Raw genomic sequence first — 13,079 nt, 5'->3', positions numbered from 1 at the left:
AGCTGCCGCCCCCATGCCACCTGCGCTTGTGTTCAGCAAGCACAGGAGGGGAGGAGAAGAGAAACAAAATGGATCAAAACTGAGTTGCAGGACAGCACCTGGGGACAGACCGGTTGGGATGGGGCAGAGGGAACAAAGCAAGGGACGGAGCAGATGGGAGTAAAATAGGGTGGGAACAGGGCAGGATGACAGGATTTCAGGGGGACAGAAGAATGCAGAGAAAGGACGAATTTAGGGATGAGGCAGAAGGGGACAGCCTATGACACACTGAGCGGAAAGAGTTCTAGGAGGCCACCAAATATTTGGCTGTTCCTTCTGTAACCACCTCTGTCTCCAAAACCCAGAAGAGCGCTTGATTTATTCTCAGCATTACTCTGCAGAACAGCAAATAGCTACGAGGCCCTTTGGGAAAATATGTCTCATCTACCCCCAGTGTTAGATGCTCAAAAAGGAAAAGTGTTTCCTGCTGGTAGACGAATTCATTAGCTCATGCGGCCAGGCTCTGTGCTGTGTGCCTGGAAACCCAACCATATAAAGTCTCTCATCTCATGTGTACTGTTACATGTAATACAACATAACTTCGGAGCTTTTCTTTCTCGCTTACCTAATGTGCTGCTATGTCACCTGATTTTCCCCATAAGATAGCTGCATCTTAATTTGACAGCTGCACCAGCCTTAGAGAAGGTCTGAAGTACATCAGGTGTAACATCAGGTGTAACCATGCAGCAGGGAGCACCAAGCAAAAATCTGCTGAACCAGGGACAACAGGGCACAGTACAGTGAAAAGGCAAGATGCAAAAGTAGATTGGGTCTGGAAAGAAATGCTGAGGCTAGTAATCCACAGCCAGTATTACTAGTAACTGGCTAGTACTGACTAGTAATCCACAGGCACTAATACTAGTAATGCTGTGTCAGCACAGCTCCTCTGCTTCCAAGGTGAGCGTTTGGAGCTGTTCTTGAGATTCCCAGGGCACTGGTCCTAACCTCTGTGCTCGGGGTTCCTGTATGAAAAGTACGAGATATGATTTTGTTGCTATACACAGCACCAGTTCAGGAATATTCTTTTTTGGATGGGCTCTGCAAGTGCTAGTAGGCTTAGATTGCCTTACATCAGGCAATCTAAATTCATGGATGTGTTGGGAAGACAGTGCCTCATGGGATCCTGTCCCAGTTGGCTCATGCTGGCACTACAGCCCCGTACGTGTAATGCCTTCTTTTTCTCCTAGAGAGTTCAGGTCAGAAAAACAATGATCCTTTTCCCTTGTGAGGTCCAGGGATCCTTTCTGCCCTCTGACAAAGGGAAGGGAATCAAACATGGTGGACTTTCCAAATCGTGGGGTTTATCTCCAACTTCATCCCAACCCAAGATGCAGGAGGACAATTCCTTTGGGGGGAAGGAGTCTACCCCTCCTCACGCACCACATTTGTCTTGTCCTCCTTGGTCACAGCAGCTCCTGGGAGGAGCACAGTGTACCCTGCCACCCCAAGCTGGAGCAGGGGCTGCAGATGCCATAACCGGTGGCTGCTCTTTCATTTGCTGGGAGTGGAAACAGCCTGTAATTCGGAAAGCTGTGGGATGCAGTGAGTAGTTCTCAGCACAAGTGCAATCTGGACCCATGCTATTTTCCTCCCTTCTCTTAGAGTGTTCTCAGCTTGCTAGTGCAATCATTTCTTTAAGAAGACCAAACCGAGGAGCCATCCATCTGCCTGAATCTTCCTACACCTCTAGACTCTTTCAGTAGCCTAATTTCTGTGATGTGCCTTTCTTTCACCTCGTCTTTACCCTTTCTCTTCATGTTTTACACTCCCAGAAACACTGGGAGAAACCAGGAGCATGCTCCTGGAGTCCTACTGTGAAAGCCTCTTCCCTTGCACATCTTTAAGCAAGGAAGGTCTGGCGTGCTTTGTGGCACCAAAAAGACACAGTCTTTTCACCAGGTTACCGCTCTCCATAAAGATAGCGGAGTTGCACACTGAAAAAACTCTTCACCATCAGTGCTGGAATCAGGCCAAAAGGGCATTTGGTTGGGATGAGAACTGTGTCAGGATTTGATGTAGGATTTGATGTAGGACACACTTACCATTGTGTGAGGAGTCATGGGCTGCAGGAGGCAGGGAGGGAGTGTACAAGCAGGGTCACAGACTGAACACACAACGATATAAAATGATTTCAGAAAGTGGTTCAAGAGTCATTTAAGTATTGCTGGGAACTGCCTAAGGAAGGAGGACAATGTCTGTCTGTTCTCAGTATGAACACATACAGCACTGCTCATCTCAGACACATATCTAAGACTACTTTCAAGCAAATAACCACACAAATAAAGGCTAGTGAAACACAACCTGAAGTATGTATGTAAAATAGGGATAAGATTTTAATGTCAGCAAGAGTAGAGCTTAAGAACAGCAGATGCTGTTTCCCAGAACACCCTTTGGTCCTCACAAGCTGCTGCCAAAGCTGCCTCCAAAGACACTGAGCTCACACAAGGTGGGGCAGCAGAGGAGCTCAGGCATGACTCAGCCTTGAGTTTTTCTCTTGATTGCCATGGGCGGCTGTCCCTGAAGCCAGAGAGTCAGAGGCAGCTGGATATGACATTAACCATGTCACACCCTTAGGTAGGGTTGGCTACAGATTATTTTATTACTTTATCCATAACCTTACCTGGCCCAATAGGCCAGCTATGATTGTATAGACATCTAACCTTTCTCTTCCTTCATCTTTTTTATTTTTTTTTTAATACAATGGTGCTGTCAGTGGAAGAAGCAGCTCACTCAAATCCACAGAGCACAATAAAAGTGGAAACAAAAAGCACCTGAGAGTTGCACCTGCCTGAGAGGAAGAACAACCTGGGCCTGGTGCCCAAATTCTACCTTACAAACTGGGCAAAGGACTCCCAAGTTACACCTGCAGTGGGAATGAAGCTGCCATCTGACCATGTGGGAATCAGTGACTAAGTCTTTATATGTCTTTGTATAACCATCATAGAAGAATACAGAAATAGAGCTGAGAGGAGGCCAGAGAGGCCTGAAATAAGAAACACCCAACCCTGTGCTGGTTTCCACTGATGGAGATTCCACATCTTCCAAAGTAAACTTGTTTCAGTGCTTTATTAGACTTAACACAAGAAAGATCATTGCTGGGCATCCCTTTCTTTGTTTCTTTTCCTGATCAAGTTATGCAAGTTCCTGCAGCCTTTCCTCAAGAACCATGTTTTCTATACATCTCTCCTATGGATTCTTCAGGTATTCCACATCCTCCCTTAATTAAAGCACCAGAAACTGGACATGATCCCCCAGCTGAGTCCTCTGCTGCTCTTATCTAGATCAGAGAAGAAAGAATATGCCAACACTCTTGTTTATTCAGCTGTGATAGTAGAAAAATATTTTTCTATTCATTACTCAGCAGTATGTTCCTTACTCATTCTGTCAGATGTACCGTTTCATCCTGAGATAAAGAAAGGAGTCAAACCATTTTGTTCATCTCTTCCAGACAAAATAGTCTCATCGTTTTTGCTTACTCATATCCTTACTAAAGTTAGGATACATCTTTCTGCTGTTCTCCCCTATCCACAGTTCCTGTCACAGAAGCATATAGATTTGATATGATTTGTTCTTGATAGACCCATACTGGTTGTCACTCACCTTGTAGTTAACTTCTGAAGGCTCAACGATTGCTTCCTCTGCCCCCTCATAATTTGAAAAAATAGTAAGAGGCAACACATTTATCTCTGTACTCCATGATTCCTCAAAGATGACAGCTAATAGTTCTGGCATTGCTTCAGACACTTCTCTTAGTATCCTAGGAGGAATTTCATCAAGTCCAGCTGATTTGAAAACATCCAACATATCTAACTCTCTGCCATGACACTGCTTGGTCTGGCAGCAAATTGAAAACATTCTCAGACATTCTTAGCAAAATGAAGGCCCTAGATAGAATTCTGTAACAAAAATATTCCCTTACCACATGGAAAAAACAAAGCAGTTGGAAAAGCCAACAGGTGTGGAAAAGCCCAGATTCAGCAGGAGTTACCCGTATTAGGAAAAAAAGGGCAAGTTCTGAATCCTCAAAGAAAGCATAATTCAGAAGACGCAAGTAATTCAACAGGGAATAGAAAGCAAGCATATTATTTTTTTATATGAGGTGCCAAGAAAAGAAGCAAAGCATTGGTACACTCATTTCTACACGATGTTTGAAATCTAAGAAATAATATGAAGAACCAGAATGTCTGAACCAAAATGCAGACATTGATACGCCTAGCATATTAGAAACTTTGGAAGAGGAAGACAGTCAGTGGGACACTAATATGGAGATACAAACTACACAGTAAAGATAAACTGTGCCAGCAGCAGAGCAGTGATCTGCCTTCCTGAAAGCTTAGCATCACATTGAATTTGTCAGCTAACCAACTCAATGAGTAACATAGTGTTTATAAAGATTGAAATTCCAGGGCTAAGTATGAAGAATATAGGTACAGTAGATAATGTTACTGACACAGCACAAGAAAATGCCTTGTATTTGATAAGCTGAAGGAGATCACACTGGCAGTGTGGTCAGGAAATACAGTAGTAATGGGAGACTTCAACTGCCCTGCTGTAGATTGAAAAATATCATACTAGGACATGAAACAGAGACAACATTTTTGGACTCTGTTAGCAATTATTTAATGGAACAGATGGTTAGAGAGTCCACAGGAGCAAATGCAGTCCTTAGCTTTGTACTGACAAATGTGCACAATCTGGTTCTAGCCCTTCCAGTGGAAGCACCACTCTGTGACCACGACCACAGAGAACTCAGAGTCACCAGCTCAAGCGGAGCACCACAGGCCAAATACTCCCCTGTCATTGTGCTAAACTGCGAGAAAAGCTATGCAAAAAATGAGGAATCTTGTTAAAAAGAAGCTAGAAAGGTCAGCAGAGAGGATCAAATCCTAACAGCAGCATGGAAACTACTGAACAACACCAGACTGGTAGCATAACACCGCTGCGTATGACCTATTGAGAAAGGCCAGAGAATGGATTAAAGGAGGCCAGCACACATAAAGAGCCAAGTAAGCAAGTTTATTAGCAGTATGAAGGCATTTTTCAAAAAGATGTCTATTGTATCCAAGCAAATAAAATGAAATGAATCATGCAGTCTGGCAAATAAAAAGCAAAATCCTCATTAGGAAAGCTAAAAGGGACTTTGAGAAGCACTAGTTAAAAGAATTAAAACTAGTACTAAGCCCTTTGACAAAAATGTCAGGAGCAAAAAACCTGCTAGGGACTCTGTATGGCCAACTGATGATAAAGCATAACTCAGAGACAATGCACTCATTGAACATTGCACAGAAGCTAAGTTTTAATTATCAGCATTGCTCCTCATTTGGAAGAAATGGGGGAATTGTATGTACAGTGGGAAAATGCAAAGGATGTCTGAAATTGAAGTAATTGTGGATGAAATTATGTTTCAAACAGACAAACTGAACACTAACAGATGGTACCTAGCAGAAATCAAGGATGAAAATGCTGAGCTACTAATGACAGTGTGCAACCTTCCAGTTAAAACCTCTCTGGAACCTGAAGACTGGAAGGTTTCATATATGAAGCCGATCTTTAAAACAAGTTCCAGGGACATCCAAGGAAACACAAGTTTTATGTTTCGTACTACTTTTTCAGCTCCAGGAGACCAGAATGTGTATATGTGAGAGGGGAACTTTTGCTCTTTGCAAATCATTAGTGCTCAGTTGAGAATTCATTGATATGTGAAGAAATACAATATATTTCAAAAGAGTCAAAATGGCTTGCATACAGGTAAGTCCTTCCTGAGATGCCTCCTTGGCATTTATTGAAAGCGTCAGCAGCAGACAGACAAATGTGGACAGAATCTGTCTTGAAAAGTCCCTTGTAAAGGCTGAACACTGTACACTGAACAGCCAAAGTACAAAAAGGAAAAAATCTGAGAAAGTATGAATTAAAATAAAGAAAATGGAGCATAGGGATAAACAGTCATTGTCTAAACTGAAGAATTTCACCAGCAGAGTTGCACAAAGGTCTGTGCTGGACCTATGTTCAACAATACTCATAAATGATCTGAAGCAGAGTGAGCTGTCAGATGACGCTAGCTGATGGTACGAGATATTCAAGTTAGTGAGGATGAAGGCAGACTGTGAAGAAACATAAAGGGATTTGTGAAGACTAAGTAATGAACAAATAAATTGGCAGGTGAAATTCAGAGCAGATAAGTAGAAAACAATGCACTTGAGAAAAAGTCCCCACTTCTCATGTTGATTTATGACCCCATGGTGACCATTGCCACTAAGGAAGGAAACATGAAGGTAAAATGCCATGAAGACATTAGGTACATGCTCTGGAGCAATTAAAATGCTAGTCAGAAGTTTGGAGCTTGTAAGAAAGCAAGAGAGAACAAAACAGTGAATAACATCATGCCTATGTATAAGCCCATGGTTAGCCCCAAGCTTGAATCTGTGTGCAGTTCTGTTCTACCATCTCAAAAAGGATGTAATAGAACTGGAAAACCTTCAAATAAAGGCTACAAAGATGATCAAAAGCATGGAATGACTTCTGTAGGAGGAATGACTCAGTAGACTGGAACATTTCTGCCAGGAAAAGAAAAGATATTGAGAGAGGTCTACAAAAGCCTGAATGAAGTGGTGATGATGCATTATGATAGATGTTGCTTCCAACTCAAGAACTAGGGACTACAAAATGATGCTAGCAGGAACCAGGTTCAGAAACAACCAAAAAAGAAGTGGTTTTCATTCAAGTAATAAAGCTGTGGAGTACTCTGACTGAGGATGTTATGGATATGAAAAACATACTTGTGTTCAAGGAAACACTAGACAAATGTTTGGAAGTGCACTGCATTGGAGGATATTAAACAGGGAAAAATATTGGGATCAAGAAATCTCTGGAACTAAATTTGTTTGAAGATTAGGAGAGTATCATTCGTGCTTCACCTTTTCTTACCCTTCTGCAGGCATCTGCAATGACCACTGTTGAAGAAAACTAACAGGCTACAGGGATCTTTGATCAAAACCACAACAGCAGTTTTCATGTGCATCTTTCTTACATAGTAGTTTGAGTGACCAGTCTAAGCTGTTCATCATAGCTACTTTAAGGCCAGGAGCAACAAAGAGCACAAGGGTCATCTCCTACTTTATCTACACAACATCAGAGGTCCTTTTGCATTCAGTTTTTTCAGTGTACCTTCATAGCCTAAGTATGAAGTAGAAAGTACTGAGCTGTATTCTCTCTAAATAGACGTTCAAGCTCTCTTCTATTCTGGGGTTTTGAATAAATGGAAGTGTAAAGATTCTTTACAAATATGAGCTGCAAGAACAGTTACCATTTCACAGCTTGTTCCTTAAATAATGACAAACACTGTAACAGTTTAGAGCTGTCTGGGCAAATCCACACTTCTCTGATAAGCCTGCATTAGGATCAGTTTTGCCATTCAGCCTGCACTTCTAGTTCAATTTCATTACTGATTATGCCAAGCTGTTACCAATGCAGTTCCAGTCTTAGACTCCCTTCTACCTTACCATCCATCTCCCTCTTGATTTAAATCTTCTTTTTTCTTCATATTTATGCAGTGTTTATTCAAAAAAAAAAAAGGCTGTTAGATATATATACTTTCACACTATCCAACAATATTAAATTTACAGCCCTGAAGGAACAGAAGGAATTCCTTGGTTTTAGTTTGCTTGCTTTAATAGATTTGCTTTACTGAAAGGTCATGAATTGCTCCATTTGGCCAACTCTCCTGATAGATTACTAAAGAACTCTTTAGCATGTAGTTTCTAGTACAATGAGAAATTTGAATGACTGTAGCATTCTGAGAGTGGTTTGATTTTTTTTTACATGCACCATTTATTTCTCATCGGTTTGTTTTGGGGCAAGTGAAAGCCCCAAAGAAAGGAATCAGTCTTCCTTAACTAAGGGAGGCTTAACTTTCTTAACTTCCTTAACTTTCCTTCTGGTGAAATTGTGGAGAGCAGGAACAGAATGAATTTCTTTTCATTTCCTCACTGGGAATATTAAACGCAATGCAGCTAATTTGTCTGTGAATTAAATTTCCAGCTTTTTTCAGCTCTTTAGTGTTGCTCTTATCTTTTATTTCACTGTATCAGGGGAAGATGCAGTACTGTGCTAGCTAAGGTATAGTGGAGGGAGAAAAGCTTTGCCTTGTGGTTTTTTTTTTTCTAGCATTGAATTTCTCTAACAAAGACAGGTATGTACAGAAAATAGTAAATGTAGTTGCTCTAAGGATCAATTGCTTAGCAGTCTTCTCAGCCTACCGAAAAAAAAAAAATATCTCCCTTAGATGTACAAACTTAAAATGAGTCTTTCTGATGAGAGTACTTTTATTAATTAGTACTAATTAGGGTTCTTCCTCAATTTACTGTGTGCATAACATGGATTTCAAGCATGTCATTTTTGCTGGCTCCTATCAGTCAGAAGCATCTACAACAATAGCTTTAAAACCAGCTTCTCTGAAAGCATTTCCACTCAGGTCTGGAGACTCAGATAGGTTTGTGTGATGGGGCAATTTGGGAGATGGCTGTGAGAGGGATCCTCATACTGGTCTAAAGAACACCAGAACTTCTTTGCTGTACCTAGATACCCTCCAGCACCTTCAACCCTGTTTTCTCTAGTGGCAATGCCAGTATTATCCCACAATCAAGTAGCTGTCCTGATGAATGGAATTATTTCTTTAGAGCAAAAACTTTAAAGAGTAAGCAGGCTTTAATCTAGCAGACCAGCCTCTCTGCTTGCACATTAGAACCCACTGAAAGTCCTACACATTCATCTTCTCTGCCTTCCTCTGCTCAGAGGGCTTTTTAACTGTTTAATGTCTTTTCCGACTGTGTTGCTTTTGAAGCTCAAAATTCTACTGTTGCCCTGTTAGTTTGGAGGTTGGTTGGAAACATTGCTTACTTGTTGGCTACTGCATTGCTCTCCTGCTTACTTTTCCTCCAGCAAGGCCAATTCTTTCCCCAGTGAAAGCATTATAACCTCAAGTATAGTAAATCATCTCACTAATAATGTCACCATAAAATTATTATATCTCATTATTCTTAATTGCTTTGCAGTGTTTCCACATTTTCCCCAAGCTCCTTGCTGGAGAGAAGAGGATATACAGCCTTTCTTTTAGCAGAATTAAGGATGCACTCCAAGAGAGACCCTAGGGTAAATTTTAGTGAAACCAAGATCCATTTTTGTCTCTATATCCCAAGTTTGGGCTGCATTTTTTACATTCAGCAGAGTGGACATTTAACACATTTATACCAAGTTTAACAGTCATTTTCTGCAGCACTGTTGGAGAACTCACAGAATTCATAACTGGCACCTGAGGTAAATGCTTAATGAAGGTGTTCCTAGAGTCCCCTACCCACAGCTAGAATATATATATACCCTGAGATGGCATCCATCCTCCTCAGCAAGACCACGGTTTGGCAAGGAACACTAAACCATCAGTACATCAGACCACAATCTATACAAGCACGTCATATAGAAGGACAGTTTTAATGAAGTGGTGGAGGAGAGAAAGAAAGGAAGGAATTAGCAACTTGCCAAAATAACAAGCACTGTGTATGTACCACTGGGGAATTTTCATGGGGAATGGATATAAACCCCAGCATAAACAGATCCAGAGAGGAGTCAGGAATTCAACTGAAGGGCACATCCTGCCAAAATGGGTCCCCTGGGGCTGAAATTGCTGTAGGAGATGAGGAGAATTTTAGCTTCACAAATCATGTGGGGGGAAGAAAAGCAGCTTTAAGAGGCTGCTGGCTGGTCTGCCCTAAAGCCAACACACCCAAAATTCTAGCCAGTCTATGAGATGGAAGCTGATGCAGTACTAGTGGATGATCTGCTGGAAAAATAGAGAGAACACAGGTCCATCCTCATCCTTCTGGATGTTTAAGCATTGTTCAACACTTGAGCCTCATGTAAAATAACAGCTAAGTCGGTGATCTGGAGTAAAGGGTGCTGTTGCCTCCTGGCAAGATGCATTCAACCATGTGGTGGTGGGAAGGTGCACCTCCATGATGAGCTCCTTTACCTGTGGAGTCCATCAGATGTTTCGTCTGCTCTCCAACTGCACTTCTTAAAGTGCATACATTCATTGTCTTAGTCCTTATTGTTGACCCTGAGCCCACCATCCCAGAGATATTCTGTGATGAGAATTACAGGGCAGAGTCATGGCAACAGGGTGTCATCCTAAACTGAAAATAGCTCCTAGAGCCTTATGAAAATGAGGAAGAAAATGTATTTTTGCATTTCAGAGGAAACAAAGAAAGAGTGAAGGATAATGTTGGTCAATAGTGCCCTGTTTTGGCAGAACTTCTTGAAATGGAAGGTTGAATACATCTAGTGCATCTTAACATCTGGTAGAGTAGAAAGCTTGGCTGATAGCTTTGGATCCAAGTCTGAAGAACATTTGCATGTATTAGTGCTGTCCGTAGGATTAGGGTCAAATGCTCTGCACACAGGACCACTCAAAAATTCAGACCATGCATCTGAGAATGTTGTCCAACACTTCTTGAACTCCAGCAGGCTCAATGCTGTGACCGCTTCACTGAGGAGCCTGTTCCAGGGTCCGACCACCCTCTCGGTGAAGAACCTTTTCCTAACATCCAGCCTGAACCACCCCTGTTGCAGCTTCAAGCTGTTTCCTTGGGTCCTATTGCTGTCACCAGAGAGCAGAGCTCAGAACCTGCCCCTCCACTCCCCCTCGTGAGGAAACTGTAGGCCACCATGAGGCCTCCCCTCAGTCTTCTCTTCTAAATAAATTTAAAAAAAATTGGAACCTGTGTCTATTCTCTGGTATGTTCAGCATACTTAAAGTAGCTGTCTTAATATTTTTATGAAAAACATACATGCATTTGAAGTCCTTTTCTCCACCTATCCCCTCCTCAAAGAAGCAGGGTCTGGGTTTATCATTTCCTGCTACAAGCACGCCTATGACGCAGGAACAGAGGCTCAGAAATCCTGTTCAGAAAATAAAATGCCTTAAGTAATCTACCCTCCACTCATTACAAGGAATCCGTATGCTCTCAAATACAAAGCCATCATCTTCCCTTTTCTAAGCAGTAAAGATTCAAACAGAGGCAGTGCACAGCAACATAGCATTTAAACACAGAGAACCCAGAATCTGTCCCACAGAAGTAAGAGGCAAGCTGGCAACTGTGGTCAGCTTGAGCCCCAAGTTTCTTCTGTGAAAACACATATGAACAGCATCAAGGTTATAGCAGAACAGTTAATACTGGCTTAATACAACACAAGCCTACTTGCAGAGACTGCTATTCCCTTAAGCTTAGATCCCTTCCATTTGCACAGCTTGATGGTATGAGGACAACCGATGCTGGAAGAATATGGGCTCAGTATGTCAGCCCTGCGAAAGGAGATGAATCAGTATCACACAGATGGTGTGTGCTTAGAGGAGAGGACAGGATGGAGACACTCTCCTTATAACTGGCCCAAAATTTAATCATCTGTGCACCTGGCTTCAGACAAAGTCAGAGCAGAGATGTGGTTTTAGTTAGGGATGTAAGCTGCATCACAAAGGCAGAATGTCTATTAGTTAATGGCTAGTATCAGTTTTCAGCCCTTTTAAGGCCATAAATATTTTAAATATCAAGGCATTTTTCTTTCATGTGTGTATCTATTTCTCTTAAGTGCATTCCAGTGCTGTCTATCCCTTTCTCTTCTGTTCTACACTGCTGAAGATTAAACGTGAGTTTGTCTGAGGGACACCTCCAAGCCCTCGGCCATAGAAGGTGTTCCTGGCTCCTCATCACAGGTCATGTCAGATTATTTCACAAGTATTTCATAATTCCTAGTATATTTGAAAGAAGACTTCCTTCAAATTGTAGGACTAGGCACTCATTCTCATAAAAATGCTGAAATATATGACTCACAACAGGGACCAAGGACTCCTCTAGGAGATATGAATTAATTCAAAAAAGGTACTGTGAAGCTGTGACAGTTAATATCCCACCTGCTTATAGGTGCCTGGGACTGGTACAGAAGCACAAAGCAGGCTTGTCTGACACAGTCAGAGCAGCTTCTGAGAGCCTCCAAAATGCAGGGTGGAGTCTGACAGCACTCCGTGCGTCTGTTTGATATGGAGAGTTACTGTTTGATTCGCCAGATGTGCTTTCCCCGATTCCACTCACCCATCATCTCATTTCCTCTCCGTCAGTGGTTATAGTGTTTGGAGTGTGTTTCTACATATAACAGCTTTCTTATTGTGTTCTACGCAGGCTTTATTAGTAAGGCACACTGTTACTTTGCCCCCATGATGGGCAACACACTGGCCTCACCTCTGCCTTCCTAAACTTTTTTCTTTTCCCATTCCCCGGTCAGCTGGTATGATGAGGACAACTGGATTTGCCTTCTCTTCCATGTAATTTATTCCATTTCAGAGAATGTGCCCACTCCTTGATTAATCACATTCATTAGACATCTATATGAGTTACTGATGTCTTTTACTGTAGTCATGTACAATAAAATCTCCAAGTGAGGAAGCTGACAGCACAGGTGAATTGTACAGTGATGGAGAGAATTAGTGTCTGTGAACCTACCCTTTGAGAGAACTGTCCACAGGGTAGACAAGCTCCAGAGATATGCCTGAATCCCCTGAATTTCCTTCAAAAACACTTGTGCAACTTACTTGGAATAGATAATTCCGGCTTCTCCAACTTCAGTTTTTGCTTGAATAATGCCAGATGTTAATAAAACTAGCAGACCTCTTGGTTCCAGAAGTAACAATAGGATCTTAATAGCTAAATCCTGGCTGGAAGATGTTGGCATCAGTTAGATGACAGAGGAACTGAACAATTTTAGGGACAGCAGAGAGGTAGCTCCAGTATTTTTATTCTCCTTGTGGAATACAAAGAAAAATAATCCTGTTTTAATCTCTGACATAATCTGGTGGCAACAAAATATGACAAAAAATCAAATTTTGACCATATGAAACTTATCTGTCCTTAACCAGATTAACTACATAACTTTCACAGTCATATGTTTAAAGGTGCTTAGCTTAACTGATTCCTTTAGATACATTAATTTTTGCTTTC

At 41.7% G+C, this 13,079-nt stretch overlaps 1 protein-coding gene across 3 annotated transcripts in view; it reads right to left on the bottom strand.

The window, feature by feature from the left end:
* The window catches only part of HAO2 (hydroxyacid oxidase 2), a 48,933-nt gene that overhangs the window by 24,066 nt on the left and 11,788 nt on the right, over positions 1–13,079 (bottom strand). For all 3 annotated transcript variants that reach the window (XR_010834376.1, XM_067004249.1, XM_067004246.1), the window contains one exon: positions 12,674–12,882. The gene's annotated coding sequence lies outside the window, so the exon portion shown is untranslated. The remainder of the gene's footprint in view (positions 1–12,673; positions 12,883–13,079) is intronic.

The sequence above is a fragment of the Anser cygnoides genome, chromosome 1 (genome assembly GCF_040182565.1).
Source record: "Anser cygnoides isolate HZ-2024a breed goose chromosome 1, Taihu_goose_T2T_genome, whole genome shotgun sequence".
NCBI classification, from domain to species: domain Eukaryota; kingdom Metazoa; phylum Chordata; class Aves; order Anseriformes; family Anatidae; genus Anser; species Anser cygnoides.
Note: the sequence above shows the minus strand (reverse complement) of the source record. Positions and strands in the feature narration are given on the sequence as shown.